This window comes from Globicephala melas, chromosome 11 (assembly GCF_963455315.2).
Source record: "Globicephala melas chromosome 11, mGloMel1.2, whole genome shotgun sequence".
Lineage (NCBI taxonomy): Eukaryota > Metazoa > Chordata > Mammalia > Artiodactyla > Delphinidae > Globicephala > Globicephala melas.
Window position 1 is genome coordinate 6,475,234 of NC_083324.2, and position 25,668 is coordinate 6,500,901.

The 25,668-nt window shown below is 49.5% G+C and overlaps 1 protein-coding gene across 3 annotated transcripts in view; it reads left to right on the forward strand.

Moving 5' to 3' along the window:
* ATP2B2 (ATPase plasma membrane Ca2+ transporting 2) overlaps nt 1-25,668 on the forward strand; it is a 351,712-nt gene that overhangs the window by 12,495 nt on the left and 313,549 nt on the right. The window lies entirely within an intron of this gene.

A 25,668-nucleotide genomic window follows, 5' to 3' on the forward strand; every position in this document is an offset into this window, starting at 1 on the left:
CTGTATTTCTTAGAATTAAAAATACATGTAAAGGTTAAACGCCGTGTGGTATGAGCATCTCGTGGATGAACTATTAATACATGCAACCACCTGGATGAACCTCAAGGAGTGGAAAAGCCCAGTCCCAAAGGCTTACACGCTACATAACTCCATTTAGGTAGATGGGTGAAATGACATAATTATAGGGATGGAGACCAAGTTAGCGGTTGTCAGGGCTTAGGGATGGGGAGAGGGGCACGCAGCGTAAAGGGGAAGTGCGAGAGGGCCTGGCGGGGCTGGTGCACTTGAGTGTCTTGGTGGGGCTGGTGTTTACACAGAGGTACACGTGATAAAACTGCAGAGAGCTACACGCGCACGTATACACACCCGTATGACTGGTGCAGTCTGAGTAAGCTCTGGGGATTGTGGAATGTCCATTTCTTGGTTTTGACGTTGTGCTCTGTTTATGCAAGATCCTGACTTTGGGGGAGGCTAGGGGAAGGGTGTCTGAGTCTTTCCTGTACATTTCTTTGCAACCCCCCTGTGAATCTATAATTATTTACAAATAAAAGTTAAAAATAAATACACAGGCTCTCTGGCCTGGTGAGTCCACAGTGGTGCTAGTATCTGCCGTACAGCATAGTCCTGTGCACCAGGAGGCTTATGCAGATGGTCACCGAACATTCTTTGATATCAAAGCATTGGAAATGACCTGGAAACAACCTGAATGTATCCTTTCACCTAAGAATCATCTATTGAGTACCTACTCTGAGCCACGCACTATGCAGGCTCTGGGGACATAGCCATGAGCAAAGTAGTCCAAGCCCCTGCCCGTATGGGTTCACATTCTACTGACTGTCCCACCACAGGGAGCTGATTCAACCTCAGAGTAGCTGTGCCAAGGAATCTCGTGTAACAGAAACAAAGAGGTGAGGTGGATCCCAGTCTCTGTGGACTCATGTGGTTCTGTCTCCGGACCACATCACCGTGAGGAAAGAGCAAGAAGCAGAATCAGGCATTTGGTACGACATTTATTTAGAAAAGAACAAAGAACCACAGTCAAATAAAGGACGGGCCAAGCTTTGGCGGGCACTTTGCAGGCTGTTAAGTGGGCCCCCCTACCCAGAATGGAAGGCCCATGAGGGCAGGGAGTTGTGGCTGTTTTGCCCTTGCACCCCGGCCTGTGCAGGCCTGGCACATAGGAGGCACTCAGATATCTGCTGAAGGAAGGAGTGAATTGTACCCATTTTACAGGTTGGCCAATGGAAGTGTGAGGTCCTTAGTGATGATATACCGGCTTTACCCCTCGAAAGAGCTGCAAAGTGTGGATCGAATACCCTTGACCTTGAGGCTACCGCATACTTTTCTTTCACACATTTCCCTACCCCAGGAGGCTACGATTGTCAAGTCTTAGGTCTTCTTGTCCACACTGGCTGTTGGTTGTAGAATGAGGTCATCCTTTTGTGGTTCGTGATATAGTGTGTCAGGCATGCCTGTGCCATTATCTCGTTTAATCCTCCTGTTAATCCTGTTTGGGGGGAAACATACATTCACACATTTTCTATCTGATCTCAGGCCCCAGCCCCTCCTGTAAGTTTTTAGGCAAACGGTGCCAGATGGCTGGAAGCAGAAGAGTCCGTTATGGGACACGTAGACATTCCCTGGAGCTTGCGTGAGTGGCGGGTGGGGGGAGGGGTGGTGGTGCTGTGGCACGTGCTCTTTATTCTCTGCTCCCCCCTCAGCCCATTAGTGAGCCCATCGTGTATCCTGGGGTCCACGGGGGCGGCTCCTCTCGGATGGGAGAGCCTCTGCAGCCTGCTGCGTCCCTTCATCTCCATAAGCCCGGCATGTGGCTTCGAACAGAACGGCAAATAGACTCTTGGGAACGATTGCTGGGTTGATATGAGTTGAGATTTTTTAATGGCAGGTGCTGAATTTTCAATCACAAGTAACACGCGTACAGCACTTAGCTTTTAAGGTAAGAGAAGAGCGGGTTCACTTCCCTTAACCCACGTGGCAGTTTGTGTGGTGGGATAACTTAACCAGTGAGGACACGGTTGATGAAAGCAGCTCACTCATTCACTCACTCATTCATTCACCAAACATGTCTTGAGGCCCTGGTTTGAGCCCGTGGCTGGCCCTGAACGTGTGGTTCGACCCAGCGCCATTCTCAGGATGAGGAAGCACGGACACAGTTTACCCAGTGTCACCTAGGAATCTCCATCCTGGGGGGTCACAGCACACGATTTGCTGGGACAGCTTCCTGTCCCTACCCGAGGACCACAAACCATCCTTCCAAGTGCTAGCCAAGACAGTGAAACTGAAGGTGCTCTCGGGGTCACTGAGGGGATCGGTTCAAACCAGGGATCCCCTGGAATGTGGGCAGCCAGTCGTTGTGATCGTGACCTCCATGTGTCCCGTCATCCGTTTCCTGCCAGGTCCCCTCAAACATTTATCACCCAGTTGCAGAAAAAAGCTGCGAGGCCAGATGACTTGTCTGCAGCCAATGAGCCTCGGCACCCACAAAGCAGAAATTAATGAATGATGGTTGGGGAGAGAGGCAGGGAAGAGGACAGCAGCTATTTTAGGCTCACTCTGCCAAAGCAGAGCCTAATGCCTGCATCTGTGTATTAACTCTGTCTGCTCTCTGAGCAGAAATCGAAGTCACGTGGGCTTGGGTTTTGTTTGCTCGCCAATTCCAAGCTCCTCAAGTTGGTACATCTTGTAAAAATATGCAGATTTTAAATTAATAAAAAGAAAATAGAGCTACTGTAAAGACTGATTCCATTCCCACTCTCTCTTCCTAACTTAATATGATTCATCAAAACCTTCTCTGAGCCAGCCAGTAAAATAGACTAAGGTCAGAATGACCTGAGTTCAAATGTCGACATTCCCACTTTCTGTCACATGACCTCTCTGGGATTTAGTTTTCTCAACTGTAAAGTGGGGGTTGGAAGATTAAGGGAGATACTCTGTGGGAAAGTTCCCGGCACCTGTGACTCCTGCAGTGACGTTAGACTCATATACACAAAGAAAACCATTGCCCCCCCCCGCAGCCTTTTCCTGGGATGAGTGTGGTCTCAGGCTATTGAGATTTGGATGTGAGCTGCTGTGTGATCCTGGGGAAATTAACATCACTGGGTTCATCCACTGGAGACGTGGGAGGATGGAAAATCTCCATCCTTCTGCCTCAGTGTTCAGGTCTGGGGCAGAGGAATGGGAATTAAATGTTCATTGATTATCAGATGTTGCTGAGCACCTCCTAAGTGCATTCACAGGGAGACCGTGGGGACCTCCTGGTGACTTCCGCTGCTGGCCCTCGGCACTGGGCTGACGCATCACGGAAATGGACCTGTGTTGGGTGTGGCTGTTCTCTGAAGAGTGGCAGTTCATTGTCATGGACAGACCTGAGCACTTCCCCTCCTGGTGTTGGTGTCAGGCTCTAGGTAGAGGACCTGGCGTGGAGGACCCGGAGAAATAAATGTGAGTTGGGTGCTAACAGCAAAGGCTGTCAGGGTAAAGCCCAAGGGATCTACAGAGGGGCTGCCTTGGTGGTGGGTCCAGAAAACCACAGCTGGAGCAGCCACGGGGCCCAAGCCCTCTCCTGGCCAGATGGACCTGCTGGTCTGGTCCTCCCGTAGCTGCTGGGGCATGTGGGGCCTGGGAAGCAGCAAAGGGAGAGTGGCTTAAAGTGATGGCCCCAAGGGCCTGCCTCATGGTACTCAGAGCCTAGAATGCTTTCCTTCTGGGCATGATCCACTGTGTGGTTATTTGTGAATGTCACCCTATGGACAGTCCTGGGAGGTAGAGATCTCTCTATCCCCATTTTGCAGATGAGACCCTGAGCCTCCAGGAAGCTAAGGAACCTTCCGGAAATCACAGAGCCAGCAAGTGGCTCAGCCAGAATCCACCCCCTGCCAGCCCCACCCCAAGGCCTGTACTGTTTCCATTCTTATTTTTAAAGAAATATTCCCATGTTTACTGGAAAGCATCTGCTAGGAAGAAGTGGAGGCCTGGAGCAGGGCTTCAGAAAGGGCCTTCCCCATGGACAGTGATTCAGTGAAGACTCAGCAAACACTTGTCGACTCGCATCAGGCCGTTTGGGTGTTTGGGAGTCACAGGTGGACGGAGAGGAGCTCAACAGGGGGTTATGGATTGAGTTTAAAAATCATGATTCAAAGGCTTTTCTAAAATGCATTTGGGTATGTTTTAACTCAAAGCCAGGTGAACGTTATCAGACCATCTTCCCATCGCCATGTGAGTGATTTTCCTCTAGGAGCGGATTTTGCTGTCCTTCTCTTTCTTGCCCTACAGCATTGCTGTCTCCAGGTGCAAAGTCACTTCTCTGTCTCCGGAGGTGATTCTGAGAAAAGTTTTATGCATCTGCCTCACACAGTTTAATCATCAAAAGGTAGAGAGTCAAAATTGCTTAACACCTTGAGTGAGTGACTAGAGCAAGTAACAAACTTTGGAAGCCTCAGTTTCCTCATCTATAAAATAGAGAAAATAGTACCTTGTTTTTTGTAAGGAGCTATTGAGATACGGGGATATATATATCTATGTCTGTTTATCTCTATGTATGTCTCTATCCATCCATCCATCCATCCATGTACACATCCATCCGTTTATCTATCTATCCACCCATCATCCATCCACCCACCATCCATCCGTCCATCCGTTTGTCCATCACTTATACTGGCACGTGTGAGTGCTCAGTAAGTGTCCATTGTTCAGAGGATGATGGGACAAGGTTCTGCAGTAGTGACGGCTCACCCTGTGGGTTGGACGTTGCTCCTCCTATCGATCTCAAAGGGGCCTGATTCACGAATCGGGGTGTATCCTCTTCTGTGTCAATCCCCAATGATGAACAGTCATAGCTATGACTTAGCTCCCTCCCAGTCCCTTTTCTGCTTTGCCCTTTCCAAATGAAGACTCTCATTCTTTTGACATGAACATTATTTCCACAGTTTGTCCCCAGAGCCTTTTTGTCCACTCTGCAGTATGAGGACAGAATTCTCTGTAGGTGGTGGGTGATGGAGGTGGATTGGTGTATATGGGCAGGGACTTGGCCCCCTCCCTTAGTTTTAATCTCTGCATGATCTCTGGGACTGGCCTCTGCTCTCTCTAGAATGTTCTTCCGTCTCCTGTTCACTCCAGCCTCATTGAACACCTACTCCGTTGAGCACCTGAGTCCTGCCCACACAGAGCCCACCACTTGTGGGGTGGGGGGGATCGGATGTGCAGCAAATACCATAACAGCACGGCAGAGTGTGACAAATAAGGCAGGGTACTAATATCCACCGGGCTTCCTCTGTGTGCAAAGCACATCATCTTCGTGGTTTCCCAGCAACCACATGAGGCCACTGCTGGTCCTCAGCAAGGTTCTCTGCTCCGAGGCAAATTGGACGACGGTGGGGAGCTTTCCATAAAGTAAGAGAGAAGAAGGCCCTTTTGACCTGGGATTTCAATCTCCCTACTCTTTCTGTGTTAAAATGGACTTTCTTTGATGATGCTGATGCTAGAAGGAGGTCTTTTTCTTTTCATGTTTGTATTTGGTAACACTAGATTGATTTACCTAATGTTTTTTTTTGATTGGTTGGTTCGTTGGTTGGTTTTGTTTTGCTTTTTAAATTTTACTGGCCCAGGATATCCCTGAATCTGGGGAACACTGAGTTATCTTATTTTGGGAGGGGTTTATCTTACTCAATTGCAATTACCAACAATTCTGTGAGCTCAAAGTCGATCCCCTCCACCAGTCACGGCCTGCCCTCCTTCCCAGCCCCTCACACCAGGTCACGGCAGCACGAGTGTCTCCGCAGGTGGTTTCCACGTTGGAACAGTGACGGGAGAGGCTCTCATGATCCTCCATTTTGCCTTTTTAAACTGAGGGCCCCACGAACACCTTTCTGGGCTGCATCCCCTTCTCTTTTCGCTGCTGCATCCTCATCACGCCAGGGCCTCCATCTTGCCCATCTGACGTCCAGGGGAAACTAATGGCCTGTGTTTTGGTGCGTAAGCACTTTGTGGGTTTTGTAAAACGACTTTGCTGACTTGGCTGCTTCCGTTGTGTGGAGGTGGGCTCACAAGGGATAAATCATGCCAACGTGGAGGTCTGTTTGCCTCAACTTCGTCCCCCTCTGAGAGCACATTTTCTTTTTCTGGTGGCTTTCTTGGAGGACTCGGGTTATTTGGTGCAAAGCAACAGGAACAAATCTAAACTAAAATGGACTCAGGCTAATTTCTGAACCAAGTGTTTTCCCTACTGATCTTGAACAGTAGGCATTTGAGGCAAAGGACGTGCGGAAGAGTGTTGAAAAGTAAGACATGCCCCTTATTCTAGAGCTGTGCTCTCAGGAGTCAACTGCTGTTGAGGACAGGTTCTCTCAGGGCAGGTGCCACACCTTGGAGTTGGGGCGTCCTACCCACAGGCCCCTCTGTGGCTGGAGCTCCTCCAGGTGGCTGACGTCTGGCGGCACCGACCAACTCTCATCGTATTCTAGGACTTTGGGTGTGAGAAGCAGCCTCACGTGCCTGTCTTCTGGGTATTCCTGATAGACAGATGCATACGTGAATGGATGGATGGGAACCCCACGGGGTGGACCAGCGTGCACTGGCCTCTCTCACCATCGGAGAAACTGAGGCTGGGAGAGGTAAACAGGAAAAACCCCCAATACCTTCCTGACAGGGGTCATGGTGAGAATTTCATGAGTATATGACATGAATGATGACAATGAATATATTTGGGTGTATATATAAATCAAAACAAGTGCTTGACACAAAGGGAGTATTCAGCAAATATTGGCTATTGACCATTATTAATATTCTTTCTTTTATTTTAAAAGAACTTAGGTCTTTATTTTAAACATTTATTTTATTTTAATAACATTTCATTTTATTTTTTATAAATTTATTTATTTTTGGCCGCATTGGGTCTTCATTGCTGGGCACGGGCTTTCTCTAATTGCAGCTACCAGGGTCTACTCTTCGTTGCAGTGTGCAGGCTTCTCATTGCGGTGGCTTCTCTCATCGCAGTGGCTTCTCTCATTGCGGAGCATGGGCTCTAGGCACGCGGGCTCAGTAGTTGTGGTGCACGGGCCTAGTTGCTCCGTGATATGTGGGATCCTCCTGGACCAGGGCTCGAACCCGTGTCCCCTGCATTGGCAGGTGGATTCCTGACTACTGCGTCACCAGGGAAGCCCCTTTTATTATTTCTGAGGCCACACAACTCATAACTGGCAGATGTTTTGAGTCCCAGTGACCCTTTTTATTCCCATGATGTTATCATCTAATTCTTTGTTTTTCCACTAAGACTGAAAAGTCTAATTTGAGCAAATTTCCTCTAAACTTATTCCCAGGGGTTTCTAATCTGAAGAAAACAGTGTTGGCCTGAAATGCCGTTGGAAAGGCATCTTCTATTCGATTCATTTTGTTTCAGAAGCATGAAGAGTGTTCTTTAGCCCCCTGAGATAACACAGGTCAACGATACTTGAGCAGTTAGTACGCGCCGAGCACCACACTGAGCACTTTACGTGGATTATCTCACTTAATCCGCATGGCAATGCTTTGAGGGAAAATGTATTTGTATCGTTCCCATTTTACACATGAGGAGACTGGAGTGCAGAGTGCTTGATTGTTTACCCGAGGCTGCCAGTAAGAGGCAGAACTGAGTCTCCAAGCCCATGGTCTTTTTTTCCTAAGGTGTGTGTGTGCCGGGGAGTCCACGTGGAGCCACTTCTGTGGGCCGTGCACAGCGATATCAGCTGTGGCCTGGGATGCTCAGTCCTCTGTGTGCTTTCAGAGGACAGGGTTCCAGCCCCTCATCTGTGCCCCTCTAACAGCCCAGGCTCCTCTCTGGGCCTCAGTCTCCCCATCTGTAAAGCGAGCCTGTTAGGTGGCACCAGCACCGCACCCCAGCGCCACCCCAGCATTCCAGAGCTAGACGTCTCTATGAATCGAGCCTAAAGCCCTTTGTTCTTCGGACGGCATAGGAACTACTATTTAGAAAATGCTCTCAGTTTTCCTATCTGTGAAATAGGGTTGTTGTGACCATTCGGTGAGAATGCAATAAGCCCCTGGGATGTAGTGAGTGCGTGAGAATTGCTCACTTTAAAAAACAGACGTAGTTCTAGTCTCTTGGGCCACCTGTCACAGATTCCCGTGGGGCTCCCAAGACCCCACTCCCTGTCCTCCAGAATCCCAGCATCTATTTGAGGAATCCGAGCACAGAGTTTGGTGTCTCGGGGCTTTTCTGTGGAGAATGTGTAAGCCTGACCGCCCTTTATCAGAGGGGCACTGACCTCTCTGCCTAGACAAACTCGGCCTCCCATCCCACGTGGCTCTCCTGGGGGCTACTGTGAGGTCCCAGGTTAGTGGGAATCCAAAAGGGAGGGGAGAGAGATGAGGAACCCAGGAGGGAGGAAGGGATGGAATCAGCATTTCACAGCTCATCCATTAGAGAATGAGTGGCTCATTAGAACAAAGTCACCCCGGCTCCGAGGGGACCTGCTTGGTGGAAGGTTGTCCTTTGGTGTCTTTAGCTAAAAAAAAATCCAAGATGTCGTATAAGAAGGAATTTCACTTTAGAAATGGGAAGCCTTTGAGTTGGGGCTTCAAGGACAAATAAGCGAAGAATGGAATTAGGATTCTGGTTGTCAAAGATTTGTCCCTCACCTGCAGCTGTCGTGAACGTATGTGCTCACATGTGTGTGCATGCGCTGGTGCCTGCACACGCCTACCACTAGACCAGAGGGCACCTCTGTGCACATTAGGAGAAGGTGCCCCTTCAGGGCAGAAGCAGCTCCAAGGAACACTCGTTAGCAAGCAGACAGTGGCTTCAGGTAACCCCTACTCACCTTCTCAGCCAGGACTGCACAAAGGAGACTGTGGCCATGTGCACGCGCACACACACACACACACACACACACACACACACACACAAACACTCGCAGGCGGTGAGGTGACTGTTAGCTGAGGGCTGGTAATGTCCCAGTGAAGTGGAGACACCGCAGCTGGAGTCTCCCCGGGGGGCCAAGCAGTGCTTGCTCTTCAAGACTCATTTCTACAAAACCCACAGCTTCCCTCTGCTTGCTCAGCCACCTTCTTGAAGATAATCTGTTTTCTTCTGTGCCTCTTTACAACCCATCTGGTCCCAGCAATCACACGTACTGGTCTGACTCCAGAGTACAGATTTTATTCCTTCAATCGAGTATCCGCTTCCACTGGAAAACGAGCTTGGGACCTGCCATTTATGGAGCGCCTCATCTAATCCTCACAGAAACCCTGAGGATTAGATGGTAGGAAATTAATACACCCATTTTACAGATGAGGAAGTGGGCTCTAGGAAGGAACTTCAGAGGAGCAGAATGTCATGGGTCGTCTGGATTTAGAGACTTTGTCACCTAGTCTTGAGTGACTCTACAGCTCAATTTAGCTTCTGGGAAATTCCCTCGGAAGTGTGAACATTCATGATCTCTCAGGCTTAGCTTCCCTTCCCCTGCCCCTCTGACCTGAACCCCTGTCCTGACCAACTGTCTTCCGTGATGAACTCCCAACAGCAGAAATTCAACCACTGTGTTGGCTGTGTCATTGTCCCACGTAAAATAGCCATCCAGTTGACAGTGATCTCTATGGGAACTTGTTGCCATATATTCCATTAGCCTTTGGTGCTAGCATGACCCCTGCTGTGGTCACTGCTGAGGTCATCACTGCTACAAACCTGCTCCTAAGAGCTGGACCTGAACCCAGGCACGTTGGATGCTTCTCTTCAGAAATTGCCTTTAGAGCCTTGGTCCCATTGCTCTAAATATTGTAAGATGATAAATCTTTATCCTAATTTCCATTTGGGCAGATGGCATATCAGTGCCAGGCCCAGAGTAGGTACTAAATAGATCATTGTTGAATGAGGCAATTAATTGATGAATCCTTTGAGGCTGGTATTTAATAGAAAGAAATCTTTCAGTTGCCAGTGGCCAAATCACAACACAAATTAGTTTAAGCAAAAAATGAATGTATTGGCTCACATGACTGCAAAGTACAGGTGTGAGGGCGTCGGGTACAGCTGAAACCAGAGGCTCAAGTCCTATCGTGAGGGCTCGGTTTTCCTTTTCTCTAAGCTCTGCTTCCAGTGTTGGCTTCATTCTTTCCTCATGGTAGATCAGATGGCTACCAGTAGTTCTGGGCTGACGGGGTTCTTCCAGCCAGTTTACAAACTTAGACAAAGGATTGTCTTCTCCCTCCTTTGTTCATAAAGTGAATCTTGTGGGTGGACTGGGGTTGGCCCAACTTAGGTCACATGCCTTCCCCTTAGACCAATCACTGTGGATAGAGGGATGGGTTTCCCTGATTGGCCCCGGGAGGCACAGTGATTGACAGCTTCACCCAAGCCCATGGAATGGGGGAGGAACCATTCTCTAGTGGAGATTGGGACTTAGCACACAGTAGATGCTCACTGCAAGGGCAGGTGAGTTTTCTGAAAAGGGCAAAATGTCAATAGGACAGTCTAGTGTAGATTATAAATCTAACGATGAGGCTTCGGGTCAAAATGAGAAATAAAGATACATTTTCTTGGGTGGTTCACCATCAACCTGGAAAAGGGTGTTGGCAGCGGTGTTCTCAGTGGTAGCAGCCAGAAGGAGCAAGTCTGATGCTTCTCCTGGAGACTGCTTTGATGGGCAGAGAATCTTGAGGTTGGAGTTCATATTATCCAATCACCGCACCCCCTACCTCTATTCCACATGAAGAAATGGGCAGAGCTATAAAGTCAGAAAAACTCATGTTTAACCAGCACTGACACCCATTCCCATCTTCCCAGTCCGTGAAGAAGTTTTCCACTATCATAATTCAGTAGCATTACCTTTCCTCAGTATTGCCCTCCTGCGCCTCTTTTTCTGAATCATCCTTGGGATGACAGAGCATGGTTAAGGGCACAGGCCCTGCAGCCACACAGAGCTGGGTTCTAATCCCAGAATTACCCCTTAGTGGTTTAACTTATCTCAGCCTCAGTTTTCTCATCTGTAATGTGGACCTAATAACAGTACCTGGCAGGGATGTTATAAAAGTAAATGTGAAGGTAAATGACGAGGTGAAGTGCACACAGCAAAGACTTGATGGGCATATGACTGATCACTATTAGTAACCACATTCATTTTGTACCCCCATCTTTTAATATATCAGATTCCATAGAGAGGGCACAGCACTTAACAGTCTACGGTCCAGGAACCAGGCGCACACAAAGAACAGGTCGGTCTTCCATTCCAGTCCTCGTCCCAGTTGCAAAACTGCTTCCTGCAGGGTACCCGGTGGTTGTCCTGTCTGAAGCCAGTGGGATTGCGAGCTGACCTGTGAGGCTTTCTGCCCTCAGTCCTTCTTTAACCAGGTTCAGACTAGGTATGGAGGATTCTAGAATTTCTGGTGTTTCTCCTGGATTTATTCACCTAAAACCTCCATCTGGCCCTGCTTCTACCCTGGCTGGGAGTCCTCATACTCAGAGTCCACTGGGACCCCCTCATCCCCAGGTCTGTCCTCTTCATAGATCTTCATGTGGCTGTTCTGTCTTCCCAGAAAGCTCCCAGGTTTAGAATATTGATTTAAAAGCCATACTCTACTTACTAAGCATTTCCTGTGGCACTTTGTAAACACTTTACATCTACTGACTGATTTAACCACCACCACAGCCCTACAGGGTACGTAGTGTTGTGCTCTTCATTTTATGGGGGAAGGAACTGAGGCACAGAGGAGTTAAGTAACTTACCCACAGTCACACAGCCAATTAATGGGGAAGCTGGGATTTGAACCAAAGTCTGTCTCCTCCAAAGCCCATGGTCTCGGCCAGTGTCTGATTCTGCATCTCTGATTCATGCTTTCTGTCTTAAGTTTTAGTCTTGGGGCCCTCCCTACCTTCTGAGGTAACACATGCATTTAAATGGTACTCAGTCTCCAAACTTGCTGTCAGACACAGGGCAAAGAGGATTTCAGACCTGGTGGTGGAGGCAAATGGAAAGTCCTTCATGGCAGACCTTTGTAAGGTGTGAATGAGAACCCTGTACCCCTTCCCATCAGTCTCTGATCATTATGGAATCAGTATGGCTTGTTGAAAGAACAGGGAATCTGGATGTGGGGTCCTGGTGAACTCCTACTCATCCCTCATGACCCAGCTTCAGTGCCTCCTCCTCAGGGAAGCCTTCCCTGACTGCCTCAGGTATCTCTGATCATCCTATACTGCCAATCATACATTCATTTAACAAATGCTTTCTGAGATCTACTCTGCAAACTCTCAAAAACAGAGACCAGATTAGCAGAATAGTTAACTCTGCAGGCTTTGGAGCCAGACTGTGTGTTTGAATCCTGGTTCCTCCATTTACTAGCAGGATGACTTTGGATAAATTTCTTAACCTTGATAAGTCTCAGTTTCCCCCTCTGTTAAATGAGCCTAAAAATAGTGCCTGCCTCTCAGTGTGTGGTTGTAACAATTAAGTGAGTTAATAGTAGGTACCTAATAATTGCTGCCAGGTAGAAGGTGCTTAATAAATGTTACTGTTGTTATTGAGGCTGTTTTTCATTTTTGTATCTTGAGGATCAAACACAGTCCCTGCACCCAGCAGCTGCCCCATGAATGTCTGTGTGAACAGGAGAGGGACTGAGCGAGTGAGATGGACACTTCACCCTTCTGCACGTGAATCCCCCCATATGTGGAGTAGGGGGACGTGAGCCTGACTCCCAGCTTGTTGTGGGGATTAATGGGGGTGCATGGGATGTGACAGCACCTTGGAAACAGGGAGGTGCCTGTACATGGTGGAGAGATTGCAATCATGTTGGCTATAGGGACAAATGACCTGGGGCTGGGCCTCCAGCGTGGGACCCAGCCTGGGAATGTGGCCAGTCAGGGAGGGTTGGAGAAGCCGTAGGAACCTGCTGACTGAGACATCCCACCTGCAGGGGGTCAGCCTTGGGCGAGTCCTGAGAGCACTCTCTGTTCTCCACAAAACTTGTACTGGTCCTTGCATTCGTGGGGCACAGAGTGGGACCTAAAAGGGCTGTCCCGCTGGTCACAGCCTCTGACTGACAGGTTGAGGATGGATTGCGGTCCTCCCTTTCTGGATGAGAGCACTAAAGCATCAGGAGGTAGACAGCCTGTCCAAGGTCGCACCGCTAGCAAGGACCAGAGCTGGTAGATCCCAGCAAAGTCTTCCCCAAGCCCTGCAAGGAATGATAAGGACTCAATAAAGGGCTCAATAGAAGGAGAAATCCCTCAGGGACGGGTCTCAGCCACACTAGTCTGTGACAACCCCATACCCAACCTGCCACTCACCTGGGCCTCCAGAACCCTCCGGAGACCACAAGTTTCCTCCTGCAGCAGGAGGAAACTGAGGCCAGCTTGTGCAGCCCCCCCACCCCCGTTTTACAGATGGCAAAGTGAGACCCTAAGAGGGCTGGTGATCTCCCCCAGGGCCACAGGGCAAGTTGGTGGCTGGAGATGGGATGTCTCTGGTGCCAAGGGATCTTCAAGGTTTTTTGTTTTTTGTTTTTTTAAGATGCGTGTTAGGATCTAATAGAGGGTAATGTAACCAGGACTATGCACTCATTCATTTATTCATTGGCCTAATGTTTATTGCACACCAGGCCAGGCTTAGCTGGGTCCTCTGCTCAGGGTCTCACAAAGCTGCAATCCAGACTGGGGTTGGGGGGTCTCCTCTGTGGCTCAGGGTCCTCTACCAAGCTCATATGTTTGTTAGCAGAATTCATTTCCTTGCAGCTATAGAACTCACTGGTTTTCCAAGGCCAGTGAGGGAGAGACTCCAAGTCTCTGGCTTCTAGAGCCTCTTCTAAAATGATCACCTGATTAGGTCAGGCCCACCCAGGGATAATCCCTATTTGGCTTAATTTAAAGCTAACTGATTAGGAACCTTAATTACGTCTGCAAAACTCCTTCATCTTTGCTGTATAACCTACCATGACCACAAGAGTGATAGCCCATCATATCCACAGGCCCTGCCCACACCAAAGGGGAGGGAATTATTCAGGGTATGTACACCAGGGGTTAGGAATCTTGAAGGCCATTTAGAATTCTGCTTATCATAGGTTGGTACTATTACTATCCCCCTTTTAACTCAGCACAGTGAATTGGTTAACCCAGGTCACACATCGAGCAGGAGGGTGGAGGTGGGATTCAAATTCTAGTCCACCTGGGGAGCACGAGTTCTCTCTCTGCCTCCAGGACCTCTCAATACTTGTGAGAGGGGAGAAGGGACCCCCCTCCTCAGACCTCACAGACTTGTGCTGTCTCAGGCATTGTGCCCTCCAGGCCCTTCTAGGAGAAAAGCCAGCTCCTCGGCTGGACCTGGACTCCCAGAAGCCATGCCCAGTCCCTTAACCACCCAGGTAGCTCCAGTGCTCAGTAGGTACTCCGCAGATGTTAGCTTGCTGCAGGCAGCTGTATCTCCTTTCTTTTCTTCCTCCAAGCCAGCCGCCTCGGGGGACTGCTCAGTACCTCTTTCATTCCCAGAAAGGGGTCCGGGAAACACAGGGTTTATGCTACAGAATTTCATTACAGATCGTTTGGTGAGGACACACCCCCTGGTTAACAGAGGGATGCCCATCCAGGCTTATTAAACATTTTTATGGTTTCTTATTATAAAAGCAACACATACTCATTTTATCATAGAAAATACCAATGATCAAAGTAACAATATAAACAATTTTTTAAGCACCAGAATACTAGCCCATGGGGAGAAACTCTGCTAGCACATTCTTCAGCAGGCAGTGTAGCCCAGCGGTTAGGAGCGCAGACCCTGGGGCCCCACTGCCTGGGCTTTAACTCTAGCTTCCCCATTGCCAGCCTTGTGAACTTGGATAAGTCATTTAACCTCTGTGCCTCAGTTTCCTCATCTGTAAAATGGGCATGTTTGTAGTGCCTACCTCATAAGGCTGTGGGAGGTGTAAATGGGAAAGTGCACGAAAGGCCTTAGAACAGGACCTGGCACACAGCACGTTTTATGTGTTGTTAGTCAATAATATTGTTTTGATAAAAAATAAGATCCTATTTAACCTACTGTCTTATAACTTTTCTTCCTCTCACATATCTTTCCTTGTCAATAAATATTCATCCATGACATAGTTTAAATGGCTTAACTACCTTCCACATAATATAATTAAGCAATCCTCTAATATGGACCTAGATATGTTTTCATTCTTTACCTATTATAAATAACACATATAATAGAGAGAACTGCCTTGTGGCTAGGTCTGTGTACACATCGTTACTTTTGTTTCCTGTGGAATGGCTTTCTAGAAGTGGGGTCCATGGGCCAAAGACCCTTCACTTCCTTAAGGAAATCTCTGTGACCCTCCTATTGAATGCAGGCATAGGGAGTCCAGTCGACCTGCAGAGACACTTTGCCACCAGTTTGGTCCTCACAGGAGTGTGTGCATGGTTCTGTGCCCCACCCTGTTGCACAGGGGATCGATGTTTAATGGTGAGCGACGGGCTGCTCCCCACCGGGAAGATGATGGTGTTCCTGTGGGTGTGATATCTGCTCACAAGAGCTGTTTGCCACCACCTTGCTCATGGAGAATCAGGCTGGACCCCTGGGGTGGCCACAGGGCTCCCCAGGGTGATGTGTCACCCCATCCCTGGCAGCAGAAGTACCTGGAACCTGCAAAGGGAGCCAGCTGAGGATCAGTGGCCAGGGCCTGCTTCCCTCCCTCCCTCCCTCCTTCCTTCCCTCCCTCTCTCCTTTATTTCCTCTCTCCTTCCTTTCCTCCTTCTTCATTGAACTTAGAAGGTGCCTGTGCTAAGTGTTAAATGGGCCCTAAAAACAAAGCAAATATCTGCCCTCATGGAGCTAGTAAAAGAGAGAGAAAATAGATACATTCACAAATACAGCACCTCCATTCGTCATAACAGGGTCATAACAAAAGGGAAGTCTGTGTGCTATGGGAGAGGGTGACAGCGACCTGACATTCACCATGGTCATCACGGAAGGCCTCTCTGGGGAAGTGGCATTTGCACCAAGTCCTGAAAGATGATCACAGAAAATGAGTAGAGGAAGGGCATTCCAGGCAGAAAGCTCAGCACGTGCAATGGCCCTGAGGTGGGAACTGAAAAGAGGCCAGTGTGGCTGGAGTGCCCCGGGTGAGGTGCTAGTGAATGAAGAGGGAGGTGGGGCAGATTGCCAGGGCTGGCAGTTCTGAACAGCAAATCCAGAGGCTGCTGGAATGGGTGGCCCAGCTCAGGGTCAAGGCCAAGATTTGAGGTGGGTGAGGTCAATGTGAGTGGGAGTGGGCCAGGGCCAGGTCATCAGGCATCCTGGACTGCGCCTGGATCCCTGGCGGTATTTGCTGCTCAACTTATGAGCAAGGAGGTGCCCAGTGAGTGGCAGGCCAGGCCGGCTTAGAGGGCCAGGACAGTGCCAGGCCCTCCAGTTTGTTCTTATGGCTGAAAGCATATGTGACCTGATTCACTCTTTGTTCCTATGAAAATAATAAATCATAATAAATCAGTAATCATAAATGCTGTGAAGCACAGATCCATGTAGCAACACGCCTAAATCTCACAAAATGGTGTTGACTGAAGGAAGGCAAACCCCAGAGGGAGCTTGCTGAATGATCCCATCCGTGTGAAGGTCAAGAACAGGCAGAGCTAATCTGTGATGACAGAATTCACAGGGCAGGAAGGGGCCTCTGAGAAGCTGGTCATTCCTGTGTTTGACCCAGGGGCTGGATATAGAGGTGTGTTCAGTTTGTGAAAATGCAGTGCTGGCCACTTCTCTGTATGTCTGTGACACTTCAGTACAATGTTTACTACAACTAAATCCATTCCCTCAACGTCACCTGTGTCGCTGTTTAATATGGATCTAATTGTGAGAAACAATGAGATGAATCCAAGTAAGGGACTTCCCCCTAATAATGATATTGCAAGAAAGAAAAAGTCTGGAGAGCTGTTCTAAATTAAAGGAGACTAAAGTGACGTGACAACAAACCTAATGCATGATCCTGGATAGAAAAAGTGTAGTTGTAAAGACATGGGGACACCTGGGGAAACTTGAACGTGGGCTGTATAGGTTGGATGATACAGTGTTGAGTTTCCTGGGTGGGATGCTGGAGTCGCAGTTGTGTGAGAGGATGTCTTCATTCTAGGAGAGTCACGCTCAAGTCCTTAGGATTGAAATGGACCCATGTCTCAATTAAAGGGAAAGGGAGGGGGATAAGGTGGGAAACAGAGCACAAATGGGGTAAAACGTTAACAGTTGGTATATATAAGTGAAAAGTAGGTGAACACAAATTGAACTATTCTTGCAAATCTTCTGTAGGATTAAAATTTTCTAAACTAAAAATTTGGGAAATAAAATAATGAAAAAAGTACTCCTATTTTTAAAGAAGAATAAAAAAACTACTACTTATCAAGTTATGGCTGTGTGTCCATAACTGTTAGGCTTTTAATATGTATTATATATAATCTCATGAGTCAGTTAGGTCTTAGTAAGCACCAAATAACGGAAGTGGATAGTTATTGGTCCATATAGCTGAATAATCCAGGGACCTCTAGATTCAGGTCAGGCTTGATCTAGGACCTATTCTTGTTCTCTGTTTCTGAGCTCTGCTTCTTCTAGTTTGGCCTCATTTTCAGACTCACTTTCCCCTCCTGAGCATTAGGTGGCTGCCAGGAACAATGGGGAAGAGAGTAAATTCCCCAAAGACAGGAGAGAGAGGATGCTAGGAACCGCCCCCCAACATGTTTTCCACGCTTGAATGTAATCCATGAGGCAGATGGTCTTACCCACTGTGTATATCCCACGACTCAGAGAGATTATTTGATTTCGTCCAAGGTCTCACCACAAGGAAAGGAAAGCTGGGATTTGAACCTGGGTCTTCTGCCCCAAAGCCTGCACTCCCCTCATTTTTATATGACCACTTCTCTTATTACAAAAAGTGTAGGGAAATGGAAGGGCAAAGAGAACCTATAACTCCACCCTGACACCATCATTTTGTATGTTCTCCTCTAGTTTTTCTCCACCTCTAAAGGCTTTTTTTTTTTTTAAGAAGAAACACATTGAAATTAGATATTGATATGAGACCCCCTGAAGACCCCTGAGCTACCTGGACATGCTCCATGTGGGAGTACCTAGGGCTGGTGTTCCAGCCTGAATGTGAGGCTAACCCTTTCCAATGCAGGGGTCGAGATCCGCCTTTACGGTTTGGTAAACCACATCTACTCAGGCAGCTGACACATACTTAGAAAATAAAAGCAATGATGATGAATTGATGGGAAGCCCTGCATGTCCCGAGTTGCTCATACTGGCAATCACAGCCTTCCTTAGAGTCGACGTTACAACCTCTGTTTTTCAGAGGAGGAAACTGAGGCTCTGAAGGACAAATGACGGGCCAGGTCGCCATCCAGCAGGTGGCAGGGGCAGGAGCCACGCCATGTCCTGTGACAGCGCCACACATGACGGCCTTGAACTTCCCAACAGGCCTTCTCTGAAGAATTCTGGGAGCGTCTTACCCCCTCTGCAGAGAACCCTGGGGACTTCAGCGTTGATTCCCCTGTGGGTTATAAGAACCTGAATCAAAGGCCCCTCTGTTGTTGGAGAAAACCCTCCAGCTTTGCTTCAGCCCAGACACTTTCTGTCAAGGGCTAGGATCCATGCTAATAAAAACAAGTGTCATTTTACAGTGCTTTCTATAAATCTGTTAGTGACCTTTAATAAAAGTTTATGACCCTAATAATCCTGTTCTGCACACCCTGGTCCTATGGCCGCTTACTGGCCAGTAATCTGCAAACCTTTACAATTTAGTGACTGTGCCTGGGCCCGCGCCACGGATCCGGCTCCAAGTGATGGGAACGGCATGAATAATGATTAATCCAAACTGCCCTGTGCTGAGCGCAAAGCTGTTTTCCTGAGGCAGGCCATTGGGCCGAGAACCCTAGAAAGAGCAGAGCTGAAGACACCTGGGCTTTCCAGAGAGCCCATCAAAGCTGCTGCTCACCAAGCTGAGCCCCACCTGCCTGACCTTTTCCCCGGCGTCCTTCTCTTCCTCCACGTCATCAGAGCAAGAAGCCAAAAGTGGAGTGGGCTGCATACATACCCAGCTGTTGTGGACAAAATCCAGGGGCCTCTCCTGAACTTCTGAGCTTGTCCACACTTTGTTTATGGGGTTGGAAACTGGAGTGCCAGGAGGTTGGGAAAGCCAGGGTGGACATGGGCTTTCAGCATCTTGTTGCGTGTGATTTAACCAGTGGGGGCTTATGATTTCAAAGGAAAGGCCCAAAGGTGTTTTGCAGGCCCAAAACACCTTGTTAAATGTTTGCTTGGCTGTCATATTGCGTAAAATCATACTGCTTTCGCTCTGAGGCTCTCCAACGGGCAAATACAGACATTTCCACAAATAGCACCGTGTACCTTGAGGCCCGCCCACCCACAGTGCATACTGCAGAGGTCCCAGCAGCTTCGGCTCCATTACTTGGGGTCCATGGGAATGACGCATCATGGGTACTTCAGGGGGTGTGTTTTCCTACAGGGAAGGGCCCCCTCCGAGGCCGCCAGTGTCCTAGGGCTCCTGTTAGCCAAGCAGGCGAGTGCAGTCACCACCTCATCCTACGCTAGGTGGCTTCAGAGCTTCCTCACCTGTTTCCCAGTTTGAAGAAGAGGACTTTGTAAGTCATGTGGGCACCCACCCCAAGCTCTTCCTTTCCTTTGTGGGGGAGGGAGCAGGCATTCTGGAATCCCACACTGTCCCAACAAAGATGGACCTGGAGATTGCTAGATCCTTGTTCCTCAAAGTGGGGGCCCCTGTCAGCCACATAAGAATCACCAGGGAACTTGCCATAAATGCAGAATCTCAGACCAGGCTTCCTGGGACTTGGGATTTCAGGGCTCAGACGGGATGGGTACCGGACCCGCCGAGGTGAAATCTTCACTTCAACAAGACGTGCAAGTGATCCATGTACACGTGGAAGTTTGAGACACGTTGGTATAGCCTACATTCCTCACTGTGTACTTTGGAAACTGAGGCATAGAGAGGGCCCCATAACACACAGCAAGTCAGTGGCTGAACTGAAGCCAGTTCTCCGGGCTCCTGGCTTTCTGCCCCTGCATGCTGAGTGTGCTTTCTGCCGTGCTCCTGGCTGGCTGGGAGAACAGGAGGGATCCTGAATTCTTGGGGTGTCTCTAGGGCAGCATACTTCCAGCCGGCCTGCTGGTTCCACCTGTTGCCCAGAGGGTAACTGTTCACAGAAGAAATGACCGTATTTGAACCTGAAACATCCTGAGATCTTGGGGCCAAAGGAACCTTAGCGATCATCTGACATACCTTCCCACCCAACGCAGAAACTCTTTTTACAGCCTCCCTGCATCAAGGCCAGCCAGCTCTGCTTGGATACCTGTAGTGACAGGGAAGTCACTACCTCATAGGGCATGAGCTCTGTGGTTGGAAAACATTAATTGCTTTTGTATTCATTTCTAGTATTAGATATAATGTTTCCTTGCTGCAGCTTCTACCCACCAATCCTACTTCTGTTCTCTAGAGTAACTTAAAAAGGTCCAGGCCCTCTTCCACACAAAGTCCTTTAGATATTTAAAAACTAGTATCAGAACTTACCTTCTCCAGGCTAAACTTCCCTGATTTGTTATTTTTACTCTCTTCTCTCAGTAATATGACTTTTAGATGCCCCCCCAGCCCTGCAACCCCAAACCACCATCTTAATCATTATTTTCAGAGTGATAGCTACCTGTCAATATCCCTCTTCAAGGGAGTTGAATCTCACATTCCAGCTGAGGCTGGCTTAGTCCAAAGAGAGGACACCATCAGCTCCGATGATTAGATATTCTACCTCTTTTAATGTAACCAAATTTTGTTTGGCTTTTTTACCTTAAGCAACCACATCACGCTGTTAGCTCATATCAGCCCTGTCAGATATGCCTCTCACATCTTTCTCACATAAACTACTACCAAACAAATGTCCCCACTGATTTGTACTTAATTTTCTGAGTCCAGATACCCGGCTTTCATCTATCCTTGTATGTCCTTCTGTCTTTGGTCCAGAGATTTTGCCTTTTTGGATAATTTTGGCTCTCGAGTGTTTTACCTTGTGAATTAGTCATTCCTCCCAGCTGGGCTGACCTCAGCCAACCGTCAAGAATTTATTGAGCACCTACTGAGCGTTCAGGGTCAGACTTAGAGGATAAAAGTGTGACACACATCCCTGTCTCTTCGGGGGTTTACAGCCTGGTTGTAAAATGAGGACTCACCTCTAGGGCACCGAGGTGAGTACAAACCAAGGCCACAGTTGTGAGGCAGTCCCTGAGGGAGCTGTTGTTCTGGGAGGATCACCCTTGTTACGACTGCCTGGGAGCTTATCAAAAATATAGGCACCTGGACCCGCTCAGCTCAGGGGCCCAGAGCCTGGGGCAGGGACCCAGCCTCTTATTTGTAACTCCCCTGGGGATTCTGACACAAACCAAAGTTAGAATCCACAGTTTAAAGGGCTAAAGGAGGTGAGCCCAGGACACAGGGATGGGGAGGCAGCTCTGGGAGGGGAGGGAAGAAGTGGGAACCTCTAGATGCAGAATAAAATGGGCCATGGGCTACAGGTCAGAAGGGGCTGGGCAGGGTAGAGGAGGCCAGCCTCAGGCATGCCCCCAGCCATGCCTGCTTAGCAAAGTCCTGTAGCATCTCTGCTGTCACCCCCAAAGATGTGGCCCTGGGTTTGAAATGCCATCATTTTCTTGCCTGGGGTCCCAGACTGAGTCCTCTTTTGGACAAGAAGAGAAAAGCATTTGGCAAATAGCACCACACCCTGGCTTCCCACAGGTGCCCCCCTTCCTGATTCCAAAAACGGGTCACCTCCCCCTGTTGTATTCTTAGTGTCTCAGTCGTTGGATATTCGCGTCCTGGGGCTGAATTTAGCTTTACAAGCGTGTGAATCAGAGCAGGTTCTGGAATGCCCGAGGGCCAGTTTAAAGTGACCTGGCATATCATGTGTGATTTAATTGCTCAACATTAACATTAATATCCTTGTTAGTATTGATAATCTCGGTAGACGGGCTTCCCTGGTGGCACAGGGGTTGGGAGTCCTCCTGCCAGTGCAGGGGACACGGGTTCGAGCCCTGGTCCAGGAGAGTGCCACCTGCCATGGAGCAACTAGGCCCGTGTGCCACAGCTACTGAGCCTGCGCTCTAGAGCCCACGAGCCACAACTTCTGAAGCCCGCACGCCCTAGAGCCCGTGCTCCGCAGCAAGAGAAGCCACCGCAATGAGAAGCCTGTGCACCACAATGAAGAGTAGCCCCTGCTCACTGCAGCTAGAGAAAGCCCGTGCGCAGCAGCGAAAACCCAACGCAGACAAAAATTAAAATTAATTAATTTTAAAAAATTCTTGGTAGAGCCATAGCATTTCACTCCTGAAGTGTGTGGCAGTTAGAGCCCAAATCAGGATTAGATCAGTCTGGGTTTGAATCCCAACTCTGCAGTTCTCAAGCTGTGTGATCATGGCCTAGTCACTTAACCTCTCTGAACTTCCACCCAATGTTGATGACAAGGAGACCTATAGTTCAAGTTTGTCGTGAGGATCCAATGCACAGAAGCCTGGAGTTGACCCTAAAGTGTGGGCGCTAGTGGATTACTGTGAGCCCCCGGCGTCACTCTCCCACCTTTCCCCAGTGCTGCCGCCTGTCTGCCCAAGGTCACATGCACCAGGAGGCCAGAAGCCAGGGTGGGGCCCCAGCAGCTACCAGGAGGGCCTGCGAGTTCCCCCACCCCTGCCCACCCCCATGCTTTCTATCCTAGTTCAGCTATTTCTTTTTTAAAATGAAGCAGCAGCCCTTGATTTTGAAAATAGATCACTGAGTTCTCCTCCCTCTAATTAGGTTGTCTCACTTGTTTGTTTTGCATAGTGAGGAAGGGAGCTTGGAATTTACCCAGAGGACTAGAGAGAGTCCTGAGCTGAGAGTTTTTTGGCCACCAATCATGTCTGCCCGTCTCTCTCCATCTTGTTCTTTCCGAATGCAGCTCCTGTTCAAAGCATGCTGGATCTCGCCTCCAAGGATTTGGGTTTGAATTGGGGCTTGAGCAAGGACCCTCCCTCTCAAGGCCTCATTCCCGCATCTATAGAGTGGGGTTCCCAGAAGCTCAGGGGCTCTTTGTGAAGATCCAGGGACCAGGGAGGCGGGCAAGTCCCTGGCCAGTGCTGACCGTGGGAGTGTTCAGATGTCACTGTGGCAGTTTGGTGGCATTTCGGGATGTGGAATGCAGCCCAGGTTGACAGGCTAAGGCAGGAAAGTCAGAAGGGCCATGCTTTAAGCCGTCTTTCCCTGCCACCTTGTTTCTGGAGGGATTTATACTAAGAAATGTTGACCTCCGAAACCATCCAGGCTACCCAGCCCCCAGAGATGTCTTGGAGTCACCCAAGGGCGTCATGTTGTGGTGTCGGAGAGCACGGACAGCTCCGAATTAGAGAGGCCCAGGCTGAGGTCCCCCCACTGCCAACCAGCTGGGGGCCTGGGCCAGTGCCTTTGCCTTTCCACCTCGGCTTCCTCATCTACAAAATGGGGAGACTATCTAACTCCTCTAGGTCCATTGCCAAGGACTTCTGGGTGGTGCCCAGCAAGGAGTGGTGTCAGGGGGACCACCTCTGAGAGGGTCCTGCCTAGCCCCTTCATTTTCTAGATGGGGAACCTGAGGCCCGGGTGGGGAAAGGGTCTGCTCAAGGTCACACAGCTGGGCAGTGGCCAGGCTGGGTCTCCCGAATCTCCAGAGCTCCATCCTTCTGGGACCCCAGCGAGGGTGGAAACACTGCCTGGATCCTCACGGAGTCTAGCTGGGGGAAGAAATAACCCTCGTTGCCTGGTAACCCCACTCAAGTGGGAAGCCTGGAAAACATCCATCAGGTGGTGGAATTTTAAAGCTCGGAGAGTCGTGTGGGCAGAATTCTGTGTTCCCGAAGGGGCGAGACCCTCTCCTCCCGGCCTGCCATCCCCACCAGGCTCCGGAGAAGAGTGAGTCTGGGGGTGGGGCCTGTGTCCCTCGGCCACATGCCGGCTCTCCCAGGACAGTGAGATTAAGCACACGTCGGGCTGCACAGGCTGGGAGGTGAGTGGGAGAAAGATGGCGGGGGGCTTGCTGGGAGCCGGGCCCATCCATCCATCCATTCTCTCCTCCTCTGGGCTTCCAGCTGGGCACCATGTAGCGTGCTGAGCAGACAGAGGAGACCATCGGATCTGCCCAGAGCTCCTTCGTCTGGGTAGACAGATGTACACGTGGAAATTCCTAGTGCACAACAAGAGGTCACAGAGCCTGGGAGCCAGTGAGAGCCGGGCACCCCCGGCAAGGGCCTGGGAGGGCTTCCTGTAAGAGGCGGGCATTGGAGAACTCATTGGGCTACTGGCTAGGGCTCTGTGCAGATCAGCACTGGGAGTTCCAGGGAGGAAGGGGCCAGTGTCGTGGAGAAGGAGAGAGTTCTTCAGGGTTCAGAGGAGCATCCAGCATTGGACGCAAGGCCACGCTTTTACCCCCATTGGAAGGGTTGCTTCCCCTGACCCTCTGGTTGTCTCTCTCACTTGCTGCCAAGTTTCTGCTTTCAGAAGCAGCAGTTTTGTGGGGTGGGGAGGAGGAGAAGAGGGACTCTCTGACCCACCAGATCCCTCAGGCACTTCTAAGTAAGTGTCTTTGGGGACCCAGGCCAGCAGCCAGGAGCACAGTGCACAGCAGGAAAGCTTTAAGCGCTGTACTGGATTCCATCCCTGCTCTGCCACCGGCTTCTTAAAATCAGAAGCAAGTCCTTAAACGTATCTGACTTTTGCTTACTCTATGAAATGGATAGTGGGGGCCTTTCAAGAGGCTCTTAGAGGTTTCTTCCATCCTAAAGACTCTCCTCTAGGTTTTCCCGACAATGAGGACAGAAGCACAGACCCCTCTCCTCGTGGGTCAGGTGGAGCCCTTGGTCTGTTCTTCCTCTGTGATGGCTTTCTCTCTGCCACCAGCTCTGCCGCCTGCCTCTCCCTGTGCTGGGGTGGGTGGGACCCCCTGAGCAAGAGGTAGCCCCATGCCTGTCTTTCCTTCAGAAGCTTAAGGTGTCAGGAGGGGACATGGAACATAAATTTTAGGAAGAAATTAATCTTTGGCAGGTCCTCCGTGCAAGCTCAAGAGAGGTTTCAGCCACAAATTCCCATGCCTTTGCTTTCATTCACTCGTCCAGGTAATATTTACTGAAGTCCTACTATGTGCCAGGCACTGTGGACATGCTGGGGACACAACAATGAGCAAAACCAGATGAGGTCCCTTCCCAGTGCAGTGGGGAGACAGACGTTAGTCAAGGGATCACACAGCTCTGTGTGAAGTTCTGTCTGTGGCAAGAGAGGCATGCATGCCGTGCACAGGGCTATGGGAGGATAGTAGGGGTGCAGGTGGGCCGCGTGGTCAAGGAAGGCTTTCCTGAAGAAGTGATGCTGAGCTAAGGCCTGCAGGATAGGGAAGAGTTAGCCAGGCTAAGGGGAGAATGAAGAGGCAGGTCAGCCTGTGCAAAGGGCCTGTGGCCTGAACTCTGAGAGCAAGGAGGGGGTGGTACAGGCTGCGATGGGAGGAGCCAGACCTGGAGTTGTTAGGCCTGCGTGGAATTTATTCTTCAACCCCAGTGCAAAGGGACATTTCATGGGTGTTTGAAGCAGGAGAGCAGGGGAGAGGCTTATGAGGTGTCACAG